The 17,828-nt window shown below is 55.8% G+C and overlaps 1 long non-coding RNA gene across 9 annotated transcripts in view; it reads right to left on the minus strand.

Moving 5' to 3' along the window:
- Positions 1-5: 5 nt before the first annotated feature.
- The window catches only part of LOC106036760 (uncharacterized), a 29,211-nt gene continuing 11,388 nt past the window's right edge, over positions 6-17,828 (minus strand). For 2 of the 9 annotated variants that reach the window (XR_010833996.1, XR_010833994.1), the window contains 4 exons: positions 7,978-9,009; positions 4,211-7,678; positions 3,619-3,753; positions 2,313-2,445 (listed from right to left, as the gene is read on the minus strand). This is a non-coding gene — a long non-coding RNA (uncharacterized lncRNA). Of the gene's footprint in view, positions 2,446-3,618; positions 3,754-4,210; positions 7,679-7,977; positions 9,203-17,828 lie in introns of those variants that run through there. The other 7 variants (XR_010833998.1, XR_010833997.1, XR_010834000.1 and 4 more) reach the window with 7 other exon arrangements.

A 17,828-nucleotide genomic window follows, 5' to 3' on the forward strand; every position in this document is an offset into this window, starting at 1 on the left:
CCTCTGCCCGGCAGGTCTGGGGGGGACAGGGCAAGGCCACCACATCCCCGGCCACCGATCCCGAGGGTCGCTGCGGGGCACGGGGGGGGGCAGCTGCGGGTGCAGACGCCGTCGTGCCCGAGCGCTGCTTTTCCTCCCGGGTGACACAGCCGTCTGGTGAGCGCTCTGCACAATGCTATCTGATCACGCTTGCAGCTCTGCCTAACATCAAACAGTGAGTCAGCGGCGGAGCCTCATCAGATGTCTCCGTGCCTCAGCTTTCATATCTGAAAAGCAGAAAGCACGGTGCTCTGCAGGTATGCAAAGCAAAGCGAGGTGCTTTCAGATCTTTGGCTTAGGAAACGCCACACCTTTCAACTGCAGCATTATTTATTTTTCACTGGCATCCACGTACCCCGGTAAGAATCAATACTGCGGGAGCTCGTCGTCTGGGTAGATTTTGTTCTGTCTGTGGGATGTGGGGAACAGCAGCTGCAGGGCCACGATGCATTTCCTCTGAGTCAGTTACATTAAAAGTGTTCTCAGCTTGCTAACTGGATTTAAAAGATTACCCCCCAAAACCAATAAAAGATAAAAACCAAGCAGGCACAAGAAGGGAGTGGGAGCATTGTCCTTCTGGCTCGTGTCAGGACACGGGTGGCTTAAACCTTGGCCTCTGAACCCCGAGCCTGTGGGACGAGGTCTGTGCGATCACATGCTGATGGCACGCGGGGCGACTCCTGGTCGGTCCAGGGGGACGCGGTTCCGAGCAGAAACGTCAGAGCTGGCAGGCACCAAGGGAGGTGGCAGGCGCAGAGGGAGGGCCCCAGCAGTTTGTGGCAGAAGTTAAGGGCGAGGGTTGTGCCGGTGGTGGCACATGGGGACACAGCCCACGTGGCAGGGATGCTTAGCTGGGGATAAAGGCAGGCGAGCTCAGCTACAGCGGGGGGCTTGCTGAGCCCAGCCTGCGCTCTGCAGGCCACTAGCACCACGCCCGGGGCACCTGCTCAGCGGCGAGCTGCTGGTGGCAGGCTGCACGTGGCAGGCTGCACGTGGCTCCTCCGTCGGGAGAGGGAAAAGGACCACGGGTGCCTGAGCGTGCTGGTCGTCAGTGAGCATTTGACCCGTTTGATTAAATTGAATTCTCATGCAAAGAAAACACAGGAGGTAAAGGCAGTGCAGGTGCGCAGCACCAGCACACACCGCACACGGGAGGTTTGCTGGCCGTGCGGCCTTACAGGCACTCGGATGTGAACGTGGCTGAGCTGCGGGGCAGCCTGGCTCAGCGCAGTCAGGCGCTCTCTAAACAAGGAGCCGAAACTCCAAATGCAGACCTGCCTCCTCCCAGCGTGCCGCTCCGATCCCCTGCGTATCACGAGCCAGACGCGGGCCGGGCATTCCTCCTGCTGCAAGTGCAGCCGAAATAAGCACGAACAGGAATTAAGTGGAATAGGAAATATTCACGGTGGATTTGTGCCTAATCAAGATGACACACACACGCTCTCGCTTTCCTCCAGCCCGACCCAGGACCACTCCGCACCGCAGAAGCCTCCCGCAGCCGGCCTCGGCACCTGGGGGGGAGCGCGCCCACGTTTCCGCAGCGAACGCAGCCCCGGGGCCGGAGCGGGGCAAAGCGCCCCGAACACACCGCCGAGAGGAGAAACAGCTGACAGGAATGTGTCTCAGGGTGCCCTTCCCTCTCTATCAGAAGCGATCTGGCTGAGAAGCGCTGGAGCAAACCACAACTGAGGGTGTTGCTGTCTTCCCCAAATACTTTCTCTAATGAGGTTTTTAAATAGTTTTGCCCCGCCTACACGGGCGGCCAGAGCACTTTCATCTCCAGGTGAATAGGAACCGAGGTGGGACCCTGCTGTCTGCTGGGAGGATTGCTGCCATCTCCCAGACGGGGCGGTGAGGTTTGCAGGCGAAACCCACACAATGGCGGGGAAGTGCTGGCTCTCTCCTCCTCGGCCCCCTCGGAGATGCCTGCTGCTTGTGGCGCAAACACCAACCACAGGCAGCGGCGTTTGAAGTGCAAAGAGAGCTCCGGCACAGGAGAGAGGCGCGTTTTTCCCTGCGCCTCCGAGCCGATGAGAACCAAGCACCAGCGAGCAGATAGCCACGGTCAAAGGGAGGTTCAGGAGCAGGCTACAGGGCTCAGTTTGGTGCAACCTGTACCTAGGGTGCTCCGAGCAGCCCCGCACCTTTCATTCTTAGGTGGCAAAGATCAGGTCTGTCCTGCAGGTTTTGGGTGGGCGTGGAGGCACTTTCCACCTGAGCGCGTCTCCCACCCCTCTCCCCGGTGCAGCTGAGCGCTCCCCACCCGCACACACCTGGAGCCGAGCAGGGGCTTGCTGCGATCCTGGCCGGGCTCATCTCCCAGGGGAGCCGGAGCACAGGGCGGCCTGGCACGGCCACGCAGTGGGGCTTGGCACGGGACAGACAGCCGGCGGGTCAGGCAACGCTCTGAGCAAGGGAAGAAAGAATAATTTCATCATAAAAAATAAATCACGGGGGATATATCCCAGTAATGTGGGGAAACATAAATGGCCACGCAAGAAAATTACGACCATCCCTTCTGATTTTTTAAACTGCATGAACTATAGAATGAAAATGAAGTCCCTGCCCTGAGGAGCTGAGCACATCTGCAGCTGCTACCCAGATGTCACTGCCCGGACCCTCGGCAAATGTTCCAGGGGAAAACCCTGTCTGACTCTCACGTCAGCCAAAACGGAGAGAGGTTTCGCTGTATAAACCTTGACCAGAGAGACATTAGGTGCCTTTGATCTCCAGATATAAAGATGATCTTTTGATTTAAGATTATGAAAATGAAGAACCATCTGCTAAGAAGCAGCTACGGACCCACGTTTTATTGAGGCCAGATGGTGTCCAGGGTTCCTACGTATGAATTCAATTAGCTGCCTGTGCCTGCGTCAGTAATTCTGGATCCACCCAGTCATGTTTTTGGAACAAATATTATAATATTCCCATGGATCCTCCAGACAGTGGGAGGTGTTTCCTTCACTGTGAAGGTTTTGGGAAGCGATGACTTTGTCTCATTTTCTCTCGCCCTACTCTGCATTCCTGTTTCCCAGCTTTCCAAGGTTTTTGAGTTTTCCCCGGAATCCCTGAGCCAGCGACATTGTTGGCTGAAGCCACCAGACCCCAGCTCGCCCACGGGTCCCACAGCACTGCATTCTCCTTCGCAGTTACAGAGGGGAAGCCCACGGCCCTGCATGCAGCTGCAGGAGCAAGAGGGATTTTGGGCTGGGCTTACAGCATTTCTGAGAAGGCAGCCCCTTCCCAGCCTCACCAGGCCCACTCGAGTCCTTTTTTCCCAGCGCTTATCCTGGGTTTGCCTGTGCTCAGCTCTTCTGCCACCGACTCACAGCTGTGTGAGAGCAGATTTGGGAGATGCAGCCCCGGTAATGGGATGCAGGGGGTGGAAATCAGCAGTCGCCTGACTGCTAGCAGCCCCGGCAGACGGGCGGCTCTCCTGCCGTAGGAAGCCAGATCATGCAGAACGCAGGCAATTAGCTGCTGTGAGCCTCCAGACCTAACAAGGTGGAAGCCCCTTTTCTTTACGGGTGCGGCTCAGCACCCCGCATCGTGCTCGAGGAGCCGTGTACGTGCACTGACCTGCTTCTCCGCAGGGTTTGGAGCAGGAGAGGTCCGGCAGGGGCTGGGGCGAGCCGAAGCCCCGCGGGTTGTGGTCACAGGCTGAAGGGCCTCGCACGCAGAGCGCGCCTCCTCCTCTGCCTCCTGCAGACCTGCCTGCACGAGAGAGAGCCTCAAAAAGCACTCCTGAGCAGGGAGCATCCCTGGCAAAGGGATGGAGTTTGTTGTTTCCTTCCTGAGTCGTTTCTTTTTTGGGGGGGAGGGAGTTGGGGATGCCAGGCTGGCTGCTTCCTCTGAGCTGCAGCCTGGCTTCGGCCGCCTCCCAGCTGCACCTGGTGGTGCCTGTGAGCTCACCCGGCCCCTCAGCGCCCATCACGCTGAAATACAGACTCACCGCCCGCCTGACCGCTGGCCAGGAGCCCCTCAGGGCACCTTCCTCCCTCTCTCACCCTGAGAGCATCCGCCCCAGACGATGCTTTAACCCCCAGCCTGCCCTGCCCCGCCGCCCAGCGCAGCACCACCGCCCCGAGCTGCCCCCGGCGCCTCACTCCAGGGGCGCCCTGCCCACGGCCTGGGTTTGGCTGTTTCACAAAGGGCTTCGTGTTAGCGGTACCTGCTCATATTCCTTCGGTCTCATGTGTCTGCAGGGATTTGTTGCTCCCCCGTTCCTGTCAGCATCCCGCCGAAGCCCTTGTGCCGCTGCCGTCCTCGCTGCGCTCTGCCCCTCGTCCTGCACCGCCATCCTCACGGACTTGTCCCCCAGTCAGCGGGTCACGGGCATGATAATGCACAGCCACGCTGCTGATTTCCAAAGATTTCTCTTTTTTAAAAGAAAATATAACCTCTTTGCCAGATCAGCTTTATAAAGGAGACCTCTGAGAAGCAGCCACGAGGAAGAAGCAGCGGAGTGGAAGGAGAGGAAAATGGAGCAGTTCTCATTAGGGTGCGAAGTGTGTGATAATTACTTGAGGAAGGGTAGGGGATGACAGGGCTCATTGCCTCCTCGATCCCACAGCGACTACAAGCTTGCTCGTGTGTGCATCTGCTACGGGCTGGGAATATTTTAGGGCTGCGTTGAAGCAGACACGAGAAGCGAGAGCTCCTGCCTGCCCAGGAACCCTCGGGAGCACGCAGCTGATCCAACGTGCCGCCTTCTGGTTTTCTTCCCCTTGGTGCTGAGCTGCTTGGGAAAGCAGTTACTGCTGGAAAACAGGATCTGGGGCAGATAATTCACATCTGACACCCGTCAGCACGGCTTAGTCAACATTATGCTGTACCCATCACTCCAGCCTTTTTGGGCTAAACTAACGTAAGCACCCCCATGACGCTACTAGCCGGCGTCCCAGCTTTCTGTCCTCACACCTCGTCGCCTTCGAGGGGCCAGCCCGAGCCCCTCTCACCTGCTGGCACATCCCCTGGGCCCCTTCTCGCAGCCTGTGCCGGCCCCGCAGGCGGCAGATTTGGGGCTCCCGACCCTCGGCGCGGAGCCTCCCACGGGCGCTAAATGCAGCCCCCGCCCCGGCGCCATCGCACCCACCAACCTCGCCGCTCCAGGCTGTTCTGAGGAAGGTGAAGAGTTGGCTGGTGGAAGCCAAAAGTTGTGACTAATATCTCTTGGGGAAAGTACTTTATGTCAAAACAAGTGAATAGCAAAGCGGAGGCATGCGGTGGAGAGATGTGTGGAGGTAGGGAGGGGCTTTTTTGTGCCAAATTTCCCTTTTCCCTAAAGGGACAACCCAAGCTGCCTTATTTCTTAACATACAATGAGACACAGAAGGAAAACTTCCTTCTTCGCTTCTTTTAGGCCCTGGCGTTTCTAGAAAGCTGCTGAATCACCCCCTGGTGATGCACCCTGACGGCCGCGAGGCCCTCGCCCATGGGCGCAGCAGGACGCCACCGGCGACCTTTCACAGCCAGCGGCGAGCACCGCGGGGCCTCGAGCAACCCCTGCTGCCCTCAGCGCCGCCCGCTGCAGCGAGGGGCCGCGGGCCGCGGCCTTCCCGAGCCTCCCACAGCAAGCACAAGCCCAGACAGAAGCCTGGAAGAAAACTCGGCTGCGTCCAGCCCCGGGGGCAATGCCCGCACCCAGCGGGAGGCTCGGTCCTCGCGAGCTGGAGCCAGGCGCCTTACGTGGAAACAGCCGGGCTCTGTGGCTCCCTGCGTGAAATAAAAACAATTTTTTTTTTTTTAGTCATGTAGAACAGGCGAAGGACTCAGCCCTCATAACTATTTTGCTTCCAGAAGATATTCAAGCCCTATGGAGCCACATATATTTGCTTATTAACTATGTCGCTGTAATAGCAAAGCCTCCTTCCTCTCTCTCCGGCTGAGATGTGGTATGTAAAATGGCAGTGCCTTTTATAGCCCTGTGCCCACAAAGGCTCAGCTGCAGAAGTCATTTCCTATTTACATCAAAAAAAAAACAACAGTTCAGCAGAGATAGCTGCAAACGCAGGCAGCAAGGTGCTTTCTGCAGGTGTGGGTGGGTGATTCACCCCCGCCAGCAGCCCGCGGCCCGGCTCCATCCAGCACCGCAGCCCACAGCTTATCTTCATCCTCCCGCTCCTGGTGCTTCCCCAGCTCCACGCGGCTCCAAGCACACCCAAACAAAGTCCCGAACCAACCCTGTCTGGCCTCACCCTCTTTCCCAGAAGAGGGCTTGGATCTTCTCCAGGCCTCTCTCTCTCTTCCTCCCGGGGAAGTCCTCCTCAGAAGCACCCCCTGGAGACCTTCGCCCAGGCGGCCGGGCCTCTCCTGACACCCAGCCCACAGAGCAGCACCCCCCTGCTTCTCCTGGGGGACCAGATGTCCCCCCCCCCCGAGCCCTTCCAGGACCAAGCCCAGGTGCCTGCAGCTCTGCCCCAGCTCCTGCCCTCGGGCTCCCACCGCCCCGTTCTCCACCACCCCACCATTTGTGCTTGGACATTTGCCCTCCAAAGCCTGCCATCGGGTGAGCTCTGCGGTGCTCAGAGGGCCCCAGAGCTGAGCTGTGACGTACCGCAGCCCTTTGGCGAGGCACTGGGTACCCCAAAACTTCCCAAGGACACCCTACAGCTCAGCCAGGGCAGGTGGGGGCACCCGGCGGGGCTGGGGGCGGCTTGGAGAGGCAGAGGGGGGAGACCCAAGTCAGACCTCAGCTACAACGTGGACAACGACCCAGGCTGGCAGCTTTGGCTCAGAGCTCACTCCAAGACACCATTAAACCTCCCCAAATCCTTTTTTGTACCACCGTCACTGCTGCTGCACTGAGATGAGGGCAACTGGGAGCAGCACACGAAAGGAAAAAAAAAATAGAAATAAAATAGTGGCACAAACAGCTGGCTGAAGCCCTTCGATTTTGGCCACTCTTTAAAAACACTACACTGATTTTGACAGCCATCCCAGGCGAGTGCTCGCAGGGCTCCCAGCCAGCAGCGAGGAGCTGCCGGGGTGCCCCAAGCACGGCCAAGGTTTCACTGGAAGGTTTCACAGCCCTGGTTTCATCGGAAACCACAGTGCCAGGACAGCCTGATGCTGGGGCCCCGCCACCACGCGGATTTCCATCCTTTAGATGCTAATTCACTGCAAAAGGCACCTCCTGAAGACAGGTTTTTGAAATAAATTACATTAATGTCAGCTAACCAGAACCAGGGCTTGCTGCAGATAATCTGCACAGATAGGTGCAGGGAAGATATGCGGCAGACTACCTCGGGCACAACCCACCTTAGCAGAGATCGCTCCATTAATCATTTTGGCTGCAGCCCAGCATTGCCAAAATTAGAGAGGTTTGAGGTTGGCTTTTCAATCCGAGCAGATATGTCACGTTGTGACTAGATACCGTGCTGAAATTCAGCTGCCGGAATTATGGAGGTGGCAGACCTTTATTTAGCCCCGTCTTCCGTCGTGCAGCCACCTCCAGCCTGCCAGCGACACCCCGTGCAGAGCGCGTCAGCACGCTGAGCAACGGCACCGCCGCAGCTGGCGGCCCTGACCTCCTCCACGCCGCTCCTCCTCGTGGGCTTTGGATGCAGAGCTGCTTTCAGCTGGGAGTCACTTCCTCAGAAACTTAGTGGGAGATCTGTAGTTTTCGGTTCGCTGTGAGCTTTTGAAATATGAATAAATTACCTCCCTGTTTGCAAAGGAAGCTCTGAAAGCTCTCTCTGCCAGAAAGCAGCTCCGAAACCCATTCTGCGTGGTGCTGAAGGGGTGCCCTGACCTCTCCGGGGACACCCGTGGCTGTCCCTTTCTTCCCCACTGAGCAGCACTGAGGAGCCCGGCTCCGTGCAGCACCAGGGCCACCACACCCGCAACCACACCACACCCCTACCCAGCCAACTTTCCAGAAAAAATAAAAGAAAAATCAACTCTTTTGGCATCTCATTCACACGGCTCAAACGTTACCGACTTGGGGCGGAAATTCCCTGGCAGGAGCTCCTATTTCCATTCTGCGTGTTCCTGAGAAAGGCAGCAAAGAAACTTTCAGGAGAGGAGCTGCGATGTGCTGGGGCTCCAGGCTCACCCAGGCCTCGCTCGTGCTGTTTAAACACAACGCAGCCGGTGTTAAATTAGGGATAACGATGGGCACTCAGAGGGGTCTGCGTTGCTTAACTGAGGGTAACAGCGTTCCCCCGCTGGCCTGAACGGTGCCGATGCTCGCTCGCCCCACGGTAGGTGCTGCCACCCCGTCCTGCTAGGGGGGCACACGGGCGCAGGAGGCTGCAGCCGAGGTGGGAGCACGGCCACGTCGCCAACGGGACGTTCACCATCCCGATCCCCCGCCACCGCAGCCCCAGCTGATTTCTTTCTGATAGCAAGGCGCGGAAAACCCCCGGGGCCTGACACAGGCCGCGCACCGAGCGCAGCTGCAGGGCCGGTGACTCAGAGGAGGGGACGTGGCAGGGCAGCGGGGACGAGCTGGGGGAGCGGGACGGGGAGGGGGGCAGCGGGGCCGGCACACGGAGCCACCCCCGGGCTCACCTTCACGCAAACCCCAAAGCTGAACGCTTCCTCGCGCCTTGCTCACGAGGGCGTGCGGCGTGGGCACGTAGACGCGTGTCTGCCTGGGTGCCCCCTCTCCTGGCATTCAGACAACGAGGTTTTGCTTCACTTTACTGCAGGTGCTATCGCTCGCTTGCCGTATTTTATCTCTGGGGACAGTTTCTCTATCCCAATCTGCCAGGAAAGTGCTCTGGGACTTTTTAGAATGAAAAATACCGTGCAAGTTTAAAACTCCATCTCTCGGAGCCATTTAAATTACCTGGAAATAATGTAATCCCTCCAGTTCTGAAAACTCAGCGTGGTGTAGGATTTAATCTTTACCTGCCATTGGCCAAGCACATTCTTGCACTCCACCAAGATGTCCTAGCAACTGCCCTGAAGTGAGCACAACGCCGTGATTTCTGCCGGGAGACTGACGATTGATTGATTTCACTGCTTGGATAAAGAGAAGGAAAGAAGTGAAATAGTGAAACGAAGTGAAACCACTGGTTATGCTGCAAACACAGCTCCTCCAAAGCTGCATTACCACCGTTTATCACTACATCTGCCTCCCGCAGTCTGGATGGCAATGCCTTGTCAGTTAAAATTCAGATTATGGCCCACAACACCCAGAAAACCACAGCAGTTCCCTGCCTCCCTTCCCCAAGGCAAAGAATTAGAAACAGTGAAAACAAAATCATGGGACTGAAATAATAAAAATTAAAAAAAATATAATAGTAATCACAAGACCCGTGGTTTGGAGCCGCGCGGGTTTCCCACGGGCGGCGCAGGGCGGGCACCCGAATCCCTGTGCGGGGCTGCCACGGCGCAGGCAGGGCCACGGCATCGGGACCGGCCTCCAAAGCCCCCGGCAGGGCCAGGGCTGAAGGCTTTCGGCTGAGCTCCTCGCTGGCAACGCTGGCGTTTCCCTAAACCTCCATCGCAGGAGCCCTTTTTTCCACCTGAAGCCACCCGGGGCCTTCTGAGCGGGGATTTCTCCCTCCTTTCTGTCTTTTTTCACCTCTTCAGATTTTACCCCGTTGTGCACAGAGGAGCCAATTCAATTTACTAATTCTTTTTCCCATACGGAAACCTCTTTTTTTCCTCACAAAATTTTCAAAACACGTATGTTTGAGGATGAAAGCTCCTCTCTCTATCTTCAGCCCAGGAGGGACTTTGACTCCCCGCCTGCTGCTCTTGGACTGATGCGGGCGGGATGGCAAGCAAGCTGACTCCCATTTCCCCGGAGACTGCTCAGCCAGATTTAGGAAAAACTGAGCAGGCTCCTGTGCCAGGACCCATGGCAGCTGCTGGCGGGCAGGCGGGGATCTAGCTCCGGCTCCTGAAGGCTGCTACAGCTCGTTGCCAGACGGCGCAGCCGGAGACCCGTGGTCGGCAGCGTGCAGAGACGCTGGGTTCAGCTCCCCCACGGACCTGCCCCCTAATCTACCGGCTGGGCTCCCCGAGACACTCAGCTTCACCCACGGAAGTCCTTTTACCCCCGCCCCGAGCCAACGCAGGGACCTCGGCAGCCTTCCTGCTGCCCTGGTGCCATGCAGGGGATGCAGAGGCTTGGTCAGATGCGCTGCCCCCTTCTCCGCTGTGCCCGGAGCACCATCGCATGGCTCCCCAGGCATTGCCCCCCCCCCCAGGACCTGATGTCACAGGGTCAGGACGTGCGCTTTAGGAAGGAGATCAGTTGACCTTCAGGGCTGCGTTTGGATTTTCACTGCCTCAGGCACAGGGTTTTATGGCAAGACCATAAACCTGCACTCCACGGGCGCCCTCCTGCTCGGGGTGCACGTGGAGACCACCCGGTCGGACCTTCTCCATCTTCCCCCCGCCGCTACCCTTTGCCAGGCACACATCACACATTTTTAAAGCTTCAGGCTAAGGCCACCAAGTGTTCCTCACCCCCACCACTGGCAAATTATTTTGCTAGGCCCGCCGAGCAGTTCCTCATTCCGCAAGAGGCACAAGAACCCCAAAACCTGCTCCGTGCGTGGCAGCAGGCAAGCTTCAGGCTCCCTGACAGCCCCTGCCTTCGGAGGTGCCAGAACTGTGAGCTGATATTGGCAAATCAAAACCTTGCAGTAACCCAGATCGTCTGACTGCTGGTCTTGTGCTTTGATCACAAGACGATCTCTCCCTCCACAAGAGCACTGAGAGCGAGGGATGAAACATCGCCTGTGTTGCCCAACGCCTCCTCCACGGACACGCTCCTCTTAGACCTTGGTACACGTGGAGGAGAGCCAAGAGGCCGAGGCAATAACAAAAGCAACGCGAGGGCAGCCCAGCGCGGGGCTCTTCTATGTGCTCCGATCAGAAGCTCGGAGCTATCAAGGTTTTCTCACTCCCATCCCGGTAATCCCTGGTTTTTACAGCACAGATTTGGGACTGAGTCACAGAATCGCAGCGTCGCAGAATATCCCAAGCTGGAAGGGACCCACGAAGATCACCAAGCCCAACTCCTGGCTCCACGCACAACTACCTGAAAAGTAAACCGTCTGTCTGAGAGCCTCGTCCAGACGCTGAGGTGGGTCGTAGGCAGGCAAGCCCACACCGTGGCTGATGCCAGGCTGGGGCACACGAAGCCTTAGGAGGAAGAACAAGGATGGCATCCTGCAGGCAAAACACAACGCTCTGAATTTTTTTTCTTCTTAAGAGGCCAGCGAGGCCACCGCATTCCTAAATGTAAAGCTGCAATGCCCCTGATCTGTCTATATGGAACCGGCTCAGTAAGGACTCAGTGTCGGGGTAAGATTTGCTGAGCAGAACCCTTCCCAAGGCAAGAAGCTCCACGGGTGGGCGTTCATACACCGAGGACACTCCTGCTCCCACCTCGCCTTGCCCAGCCTGCACCCGTGCACTGAAGGCCAGGGGACCAAGGACATCGAGGCTTTACAAGGGCCAACGACAGGCGTCCTCCTTGTTTGTGTGTACTTCCAAAATGCCTCAACACAAAATAAGGACATAAAGGCAGAAGCAAAGCCAAGGGACGTGATACTGCTCCCGATGCGTGCTGGGTTTTTGCCTCTATTTCCTTGTTTTTGGGAGGCACTGCCGCACTGCATGCAGGCAGTGCTAGGATTTCTTGAGCATCCTGGAGCTCACTCCACTCACTTGCTCATCAGTCAAGTGACTTTTTCTTTCTGTAATCAATAATGACCCTCTCCAGAACTAGCTAATATGGAAAAAAAAATGTTTTATTGATCACATTTTTACTGATCTAAACTGAACTGTCTTTGCATAGGAGACAGACGACGTGGCTTTTCATTACCCTGCTCTCTCTCCCTTGGCTTGACCCATTTCATCTCTTTTTTTCCCCTCTTGCCAATTGAATAAAATCCTGCAGCTAACCTTTAAGGGTTCCTTAGTCTTTATTTTGTTCCTATTAACCTTCTGTTTCTCTGGATAATTCTGCAGCCAAGAGTAGGTGTGACTCCCACGTTACAAGTCTAGCTGTGCTGTTGACTCATGTGCTGTGCTCACAAAGCCAGATCCTTTAATGGGAAGGCTTATGCAACGTAGCGAGGTCTCCCAGAGCATATGCTCTTACTCGAGTTGTGAGATTTCTGCTTGTTCTCTCTGCTAAATGAGTCTGAGAGCGATGGTGGGCTGCACAGGAGGCGCACGCTATTTCACGAGCCCTTACTATGCCCCGAATGCGCACACGAATCCCCGGTCCCCCACGCAGCCCTTATTAAAGCTCCTTTGGGCAGATTCGCCCCGCTCTGCACCCAAAATCGAGTCTCTGCAGCGAGGTGCTTCTTGGCTCGGGACCAGGCTGGTGCTGCGGGGCAGCGCTGCCCTGCGCTCCCCAGCGCCCGTGGCTCCCCGGCGACGGGCTCCGACGTTTCAAAGGCCCCTCCGTGGCACTCGCACGTTATATAAAGCAAACCCAACAGACGGTCAGATTTGGCCTGTCATGTTCGAGGGCTCTCACTCAGGTTTTTTTTTTTTAATTTTTTTTTTTTAGGAGGGAAACTAGCAACACATGGTGAAAAACACCCTATAGCTTTTAGCTAATGTCTCTGAGATCTCACCATCTGTTCCCATGAACTTCAAGCGAGAAGCAGGCACCATTTTGAAGGCAGGCGCTTAAAAAAGCGCGAGCGTCGAGCCCTCCGTTCCTCGGACAGAAACCTGCTCCGGCGCCAGCTGAAAGGCCGGCACAGGAACTCCCGACCTCTCGAGCAATTCTGCATTTTCCGTAGGGGCGAGCAGCACGGGGCCACCCGGCCCACCCCAGCTCCCCGCAGGAGGCGAGAGCGGGTCGGGGGAGCCTGTGTGAGCCCCCGCCAGCCTCGTTGCCGCCCAGCCCTTCGACTTACACGACGGATAAAATACAGCACCAAACCTCCCCGAAGGCTCTGCCGCAAAGAGGGAGAGAGCCACGCCGTTAGCTTTGGCAGGCAGCTTCTCCCAGGGCACGCCGCGGAGGGGGCAGCCCCGTTTTGGAGCAGCAGCAGCAGCCCTTTGCTGGGAATTGTGCAGAAAGGCGGCTGAAACATTAACCTGCGGCACGCTGCAGTGCTCCCCGTGGCACCTTTCCCAAAAGGAGATTAAGGCGAGCAGCTGCTGATATGGAAACCAACTGTTTGAACTGCAGTGCACTTACATATGCTAATAGCGCGGAGCTACTGACTCCTGCAAACGTGATGCAGGAAATGACTAAACATTTAGTGCTTGTTATTTAGCAGTATTCCTGGAGACACGTAGGTGGTGTGGACAGCATGGTATGTGCATTAAAGTGCAATTTAGGTCAATGATTCTTTGAAAGGACCATTCTTTCTTCTTCTTCTTTTTTTTTTTTTTTTCCTTCTCCCTTCGGGAGAAGGGGTGTTCAAAAATTAACTTTTCCAGCTATCTTTTCCAACGCGTTACCGTCTGCTCAAAATAAAATGAAAAGGGGGGAAAGACTGTAGGAATTACCCTGCGTTAATGACATTGAAGTGTCTCTGCAATGCTGTTTTCATTTCACCTTTTTTTGAATGCTTAGAAAAGGAATTTAAAAGAAGCTTTACAGGGCAGAGTGCATGTTTAGATAAAAACAGCAAGATTAAATGAGGTGTCTGAGCCTAACTTTCTAGCAGGTGAAGTGACAACCCCAAACGAAAGCCAAGCCCAGTGGGGTGGGGGGGAGGCACCGGTGCAGCTGCAGCGCGCACGGCTCTGCGGGCCCCCCGTGCTCTGGGTGCCGAGAGCCTCCTGCCGCCCCCCAGCAGTGTGGGGGTCCCCTGGTAGGAAGCTGAAAGCTCCCGGTGCTCCCGAGGGACACAAGGACACCTGGCAGGCGAGGCAGCTGCAGACGAGTGGTGAAGCTCTGTCCGCGGGGGCTCACCTGACACGAAGCAGAGCCCGCAGCTGCCTGATTCCTCCCCAGCGCCGGGGAGCCCAATGCTGCTTTCAATGAGCCAGAGAAATTCCAGCCTGGAGCTGGTGACAAGTCTCCAGCAGGGCTTGGGGGACCAGAGCTGGGCTTGCTGGGACGACGGACCCCTTTAGCGGAGGAGTCATAAAGTCTTTTTGCTAAAGAAACAAATAAATTATTGATGGCGGTGCTGCTTCCTGCCAGAGCACCAGCAGGGAGAAACTCAGAAATTCATTCCTTTCAGACAGGAACGAGACTGGGCAGAGCACTAGTTCTTCTCAGGCCACCTACTTTTTCCCCCCAAGGCCCAGCTAAACAAAGTCCCGAGGAAAGCTCGTTTGTATCCAGTTAATTACGCATTCAGCAGTAGAGCTTTCCAGTCTCCTCCTCACCCCCGCCCAAGAAAAGAGCGGTGTCCCTCATGGCATCTGCGCCAGCCAGGGGGGCACAAAGCATTCTGCGGGGCCGCTGGGGGAGTTCAAGTTAATTAAAGAGGCACTAAATTAAATGCGCAGAGCCGGGGACAGAGCAAGAGAAAACAATACCAAAAACGCTCGCCAGTGCTCGCCCACGAGTTTGGGTACGAAGGCTGGCTTTGAGGGGGCAGCGAAGGCCGGCCGGGACGCCCGGGTTGCTCCGATGCCCTTCCGAGAGCTCCCCAGGTCCCACGGCTGCCAAGCGGGCAGAGGGCAGGCGGGCAGGAGGCAGCACGGGGTATCGGCTTCTCCACGGGCCATCACCTCCAGCAGCCTCCTGCCCTGGGCTTGAACCTTTCCCCTCCTGACCCAGCAGGATGCCGGGACCCGTTGAGTCACCGTGACATTTAGCAGCGCAGGCTCGCTGGCCGCTGCGGGCTGCCGCTGGACCAGGAGAGGCATTACAACAAAATTCAAGGCCAGAAAAGTTTTGAAAGCCTCTCTTACTTGCTTTTGCAAATCTTTAAGCCTTTCACACGTGCGTCCGATGGGAGGAAGTAGCTGCGTGTGGCTCTGAGATGCTATTAGTGGTGGCCCGGCAGCGCTTGTCCGGCAGGTAACATTTATGGGGAGAATTTTTCAAATCCTTGGGAGATCTCAGACGAACTTGAGATGTGTCTCTGGAGGGCAGGGATATACCTGTCTTTGTTCACGCAGTCCGGAAGGGTCAGACCCAAACCAAACGGGTTGCCCTTTTGCATGAACCACAGAAACGCTTTCATAAAACTTCTGGTGGCACTGGGCAGCTGCGACAGGTCAGGTGTGAGTCTCACTGGAGCCTCAAGAGGCACGAAAACCCAAAGTAAAATGCAAGAGGGCTCAAAATAACCCCTTTGATTATGCAAAACACTATATATAACTGTCCTCAGTTTTCCAGTCTCAGATATTTTCTTCCCCTCGTTCCCCAGTTTGGGGTTGCTCCTGATTTACGTCGCTCGTCTGATGCTGGGACCAGGCACTGGCGACACCACAAGCCTCTCAATCACAAGCTTTCACTTTGGCCAATTTTCAACATTAACTGCCTTTCACGACTGTTCATTCTCAGGTATAAAGCCTTTTTTCTTTTCTTTTTTTTTTTCCTAAGGGAATTGATATGGCAATGCTTTCAGGCCTGCTGCCAGGGAAGGAGTGTCCCTGTTGCTCCTTCATTGCCATGAGAGCTATTGGGACCTTTGCTGCACCTCAGTAACTTGGCTGCGGTTCCTGAGGCTGAACAACCTTTCCAAATGCAGGGAATTCCCTTTGGATAAAGGAGGAGGGACAGTCACAGGAAAGCTCTGACTACCATTCCTCAAATGTATTTCTTCATGCCCTTCCAGGCAGCTGCAAACAACACTGAGGTCAGCCGGCACCTCGGCGCTGACTCCGGCAGGCTTTGAATCAGCCCAGGATCCAAAGGTTAATTAAGCCTCCGGCAGCGCCAGATTTCCAACGCGGATGCAGAAATCACAATGCACTGAAAGCAAAATGCAGGAGATCTTCGCTTGTTTCCCCCTCTTACCCACTTAAGGGCCTTACACGGTGAAAAACACGTAACTGGAGAAAAGAAGTGCAAATACTGAGTATCATTAAAGTTTAAGCAGCTCATAGAAATGCAGTTAGGAAAAAGAGCTCTTACACTTCTCTTAGCAGTTGCTAACAGCTTCTCCCTTCTCTGCAGAGTCCCCCCTTGCTGCAGCTCCTTGCCTGGGTTCCTTGATTAGAGGAGCAGAACTGCTCTCTCATTTGCCCTATCACCACCCTGACATTTCCTGAGTCACCGCTCAGTATCTTGCCTGTCAGTGCCATATACTTTTCACTCCAGACACTCTCTCTGGAGCATTTATTACTCAGAGACATAATTACTTAGTGCTTTCTTAATCAGTCCCAAATGCAAGACATCAGCCGCAGAAGACATCTGAGAGTTCAGCTTCTTTAAGACCCCGAAGCGTGAAGACAGATAACACCTTTTCCCAGGAAAACTGGATGGAAAATCATAGCTATGCTACTTAACATTTCCGCCACGAAGCCACCACACGTCCCCACTGTAAGCAGGAGTGACTTTGCTTTACCAATGCCGTTGCCCTTCTGTAAGGCATGGGCTGAAGCCTGCGCGCTTGGGTTGGCGATCGGGGAAGGTGCGATGTGGACATGGAGCCCAGGCACATCCCGATAACTACGCCTGACCACATCACTAAGCAACATGCACCCCACGTTTTCCATACCCCGTTCAACATTTCACACACAGATCTTTGCTTTCATCTAAAAAACATGGGTGGGATTTGTTTGTAATGGGTGGAAAGCTGTGTGAAAGCCAAGCGGGCAACCACAAGCGTTAGAAACTGGCAGAAAGGGCGACAGCTGTTGTGATGCAAAAGTACGTATTTGCTTGAAGACTCTGGCTAGAAAACCATTAGAGAAATCCAGACTGATTCATGCAGTGCAGCCTCCCCAGATGACTTCCGACAGCATACTGCCAGCTCTCCTGCAGCAGCCCGGGCCCAGGCGACGTGTCGGCCCCAGGCAGCCGCTCGCACGCGGGTGACAAACGCTGGGGGTCACTGGGAGCACGGTGCTGGGGCTGCGCGGGCTCTTCCTTCACCCATTAAAAATGCACCTCTGTGCTGCTTTGAAGAGAAATTTCCTTGATATCATTAGACAGATTGCTCTTTAATCAAAGTATTGCAGTTAAGTAAGTTATTAAACTGTAGCATCAACAGCTGAATCACAGCTGCTGACCAAGCAGCTCGTGCCAGACAGGCCGTGTCCCCGCGGTGCCTGGGAAGCCCCGGGGAGGCCAGCGAACCAGGCACCATGCCGGGAGAACAAGGCAGGGCGTCTGGGGCTCAAACCTGCACCGCAAAATCCACCTACCTTGAAGGAATAAGGGAAGACTTGGATGGGGCTGTGAGAAACCCGATTTAGTGAAAGATGTCCGTGCCCACCGCAGGGGGGGTGGACTAGATGACCTTCCCTTCCAACCCAAAAATCCTACGGCTTTATGTGAGTATTGGCTTTGAGTAAAATCTGCTTCGGAGCGATTTGTTTTGTTGTACTGACAGCAGGACGAGCTCAAAGCCTGACACGTGAGCGCTGGCAGCAGCAGCGCCGCGAGCAGGACCACGGGGTGGCCGGGGAGGGAGGTCCCACCTGTGCTGTACTCCCAGGACACCCTCGTTCAGGGGATGACCCAGGTGCCACCTGGCTGGAGTTGGGGGAATTTGCTGCTTTTTGGAGGGCGCTAGCCTATTTTTTCCCCAGCACCTCTAACAAGATCGCTTTTCACCATAATGTCTGCAAGCCCACTGACCTGGCCAGGAGCTAATCTCTGAGCACGTTGCTCAACCAGACCACGGGCAGCGTTTCCCTGCTCTCGTCTCCCTGCTCCTTCTCAGTCCCACACCGGCCTTTTCCCCCCTCGCATTAATTTCAGACTCTCTCCCTCA

The sequence above is a fragment of the Anser cygnoides genome, chromosome 10, assembly GCF_040182565.1.
Source record: "Anser cygnoides isolate HZ-2024a breed goose chromosome 10, Taihu_goose_T2T_genome, whole genome shotgun sequence".
Classification (NCBI taxonomy): Eukaryota; Metazoa; Chordata; class Aves; order Anseriformes; family Anatidae; genus Anser; species Anser cygnoides.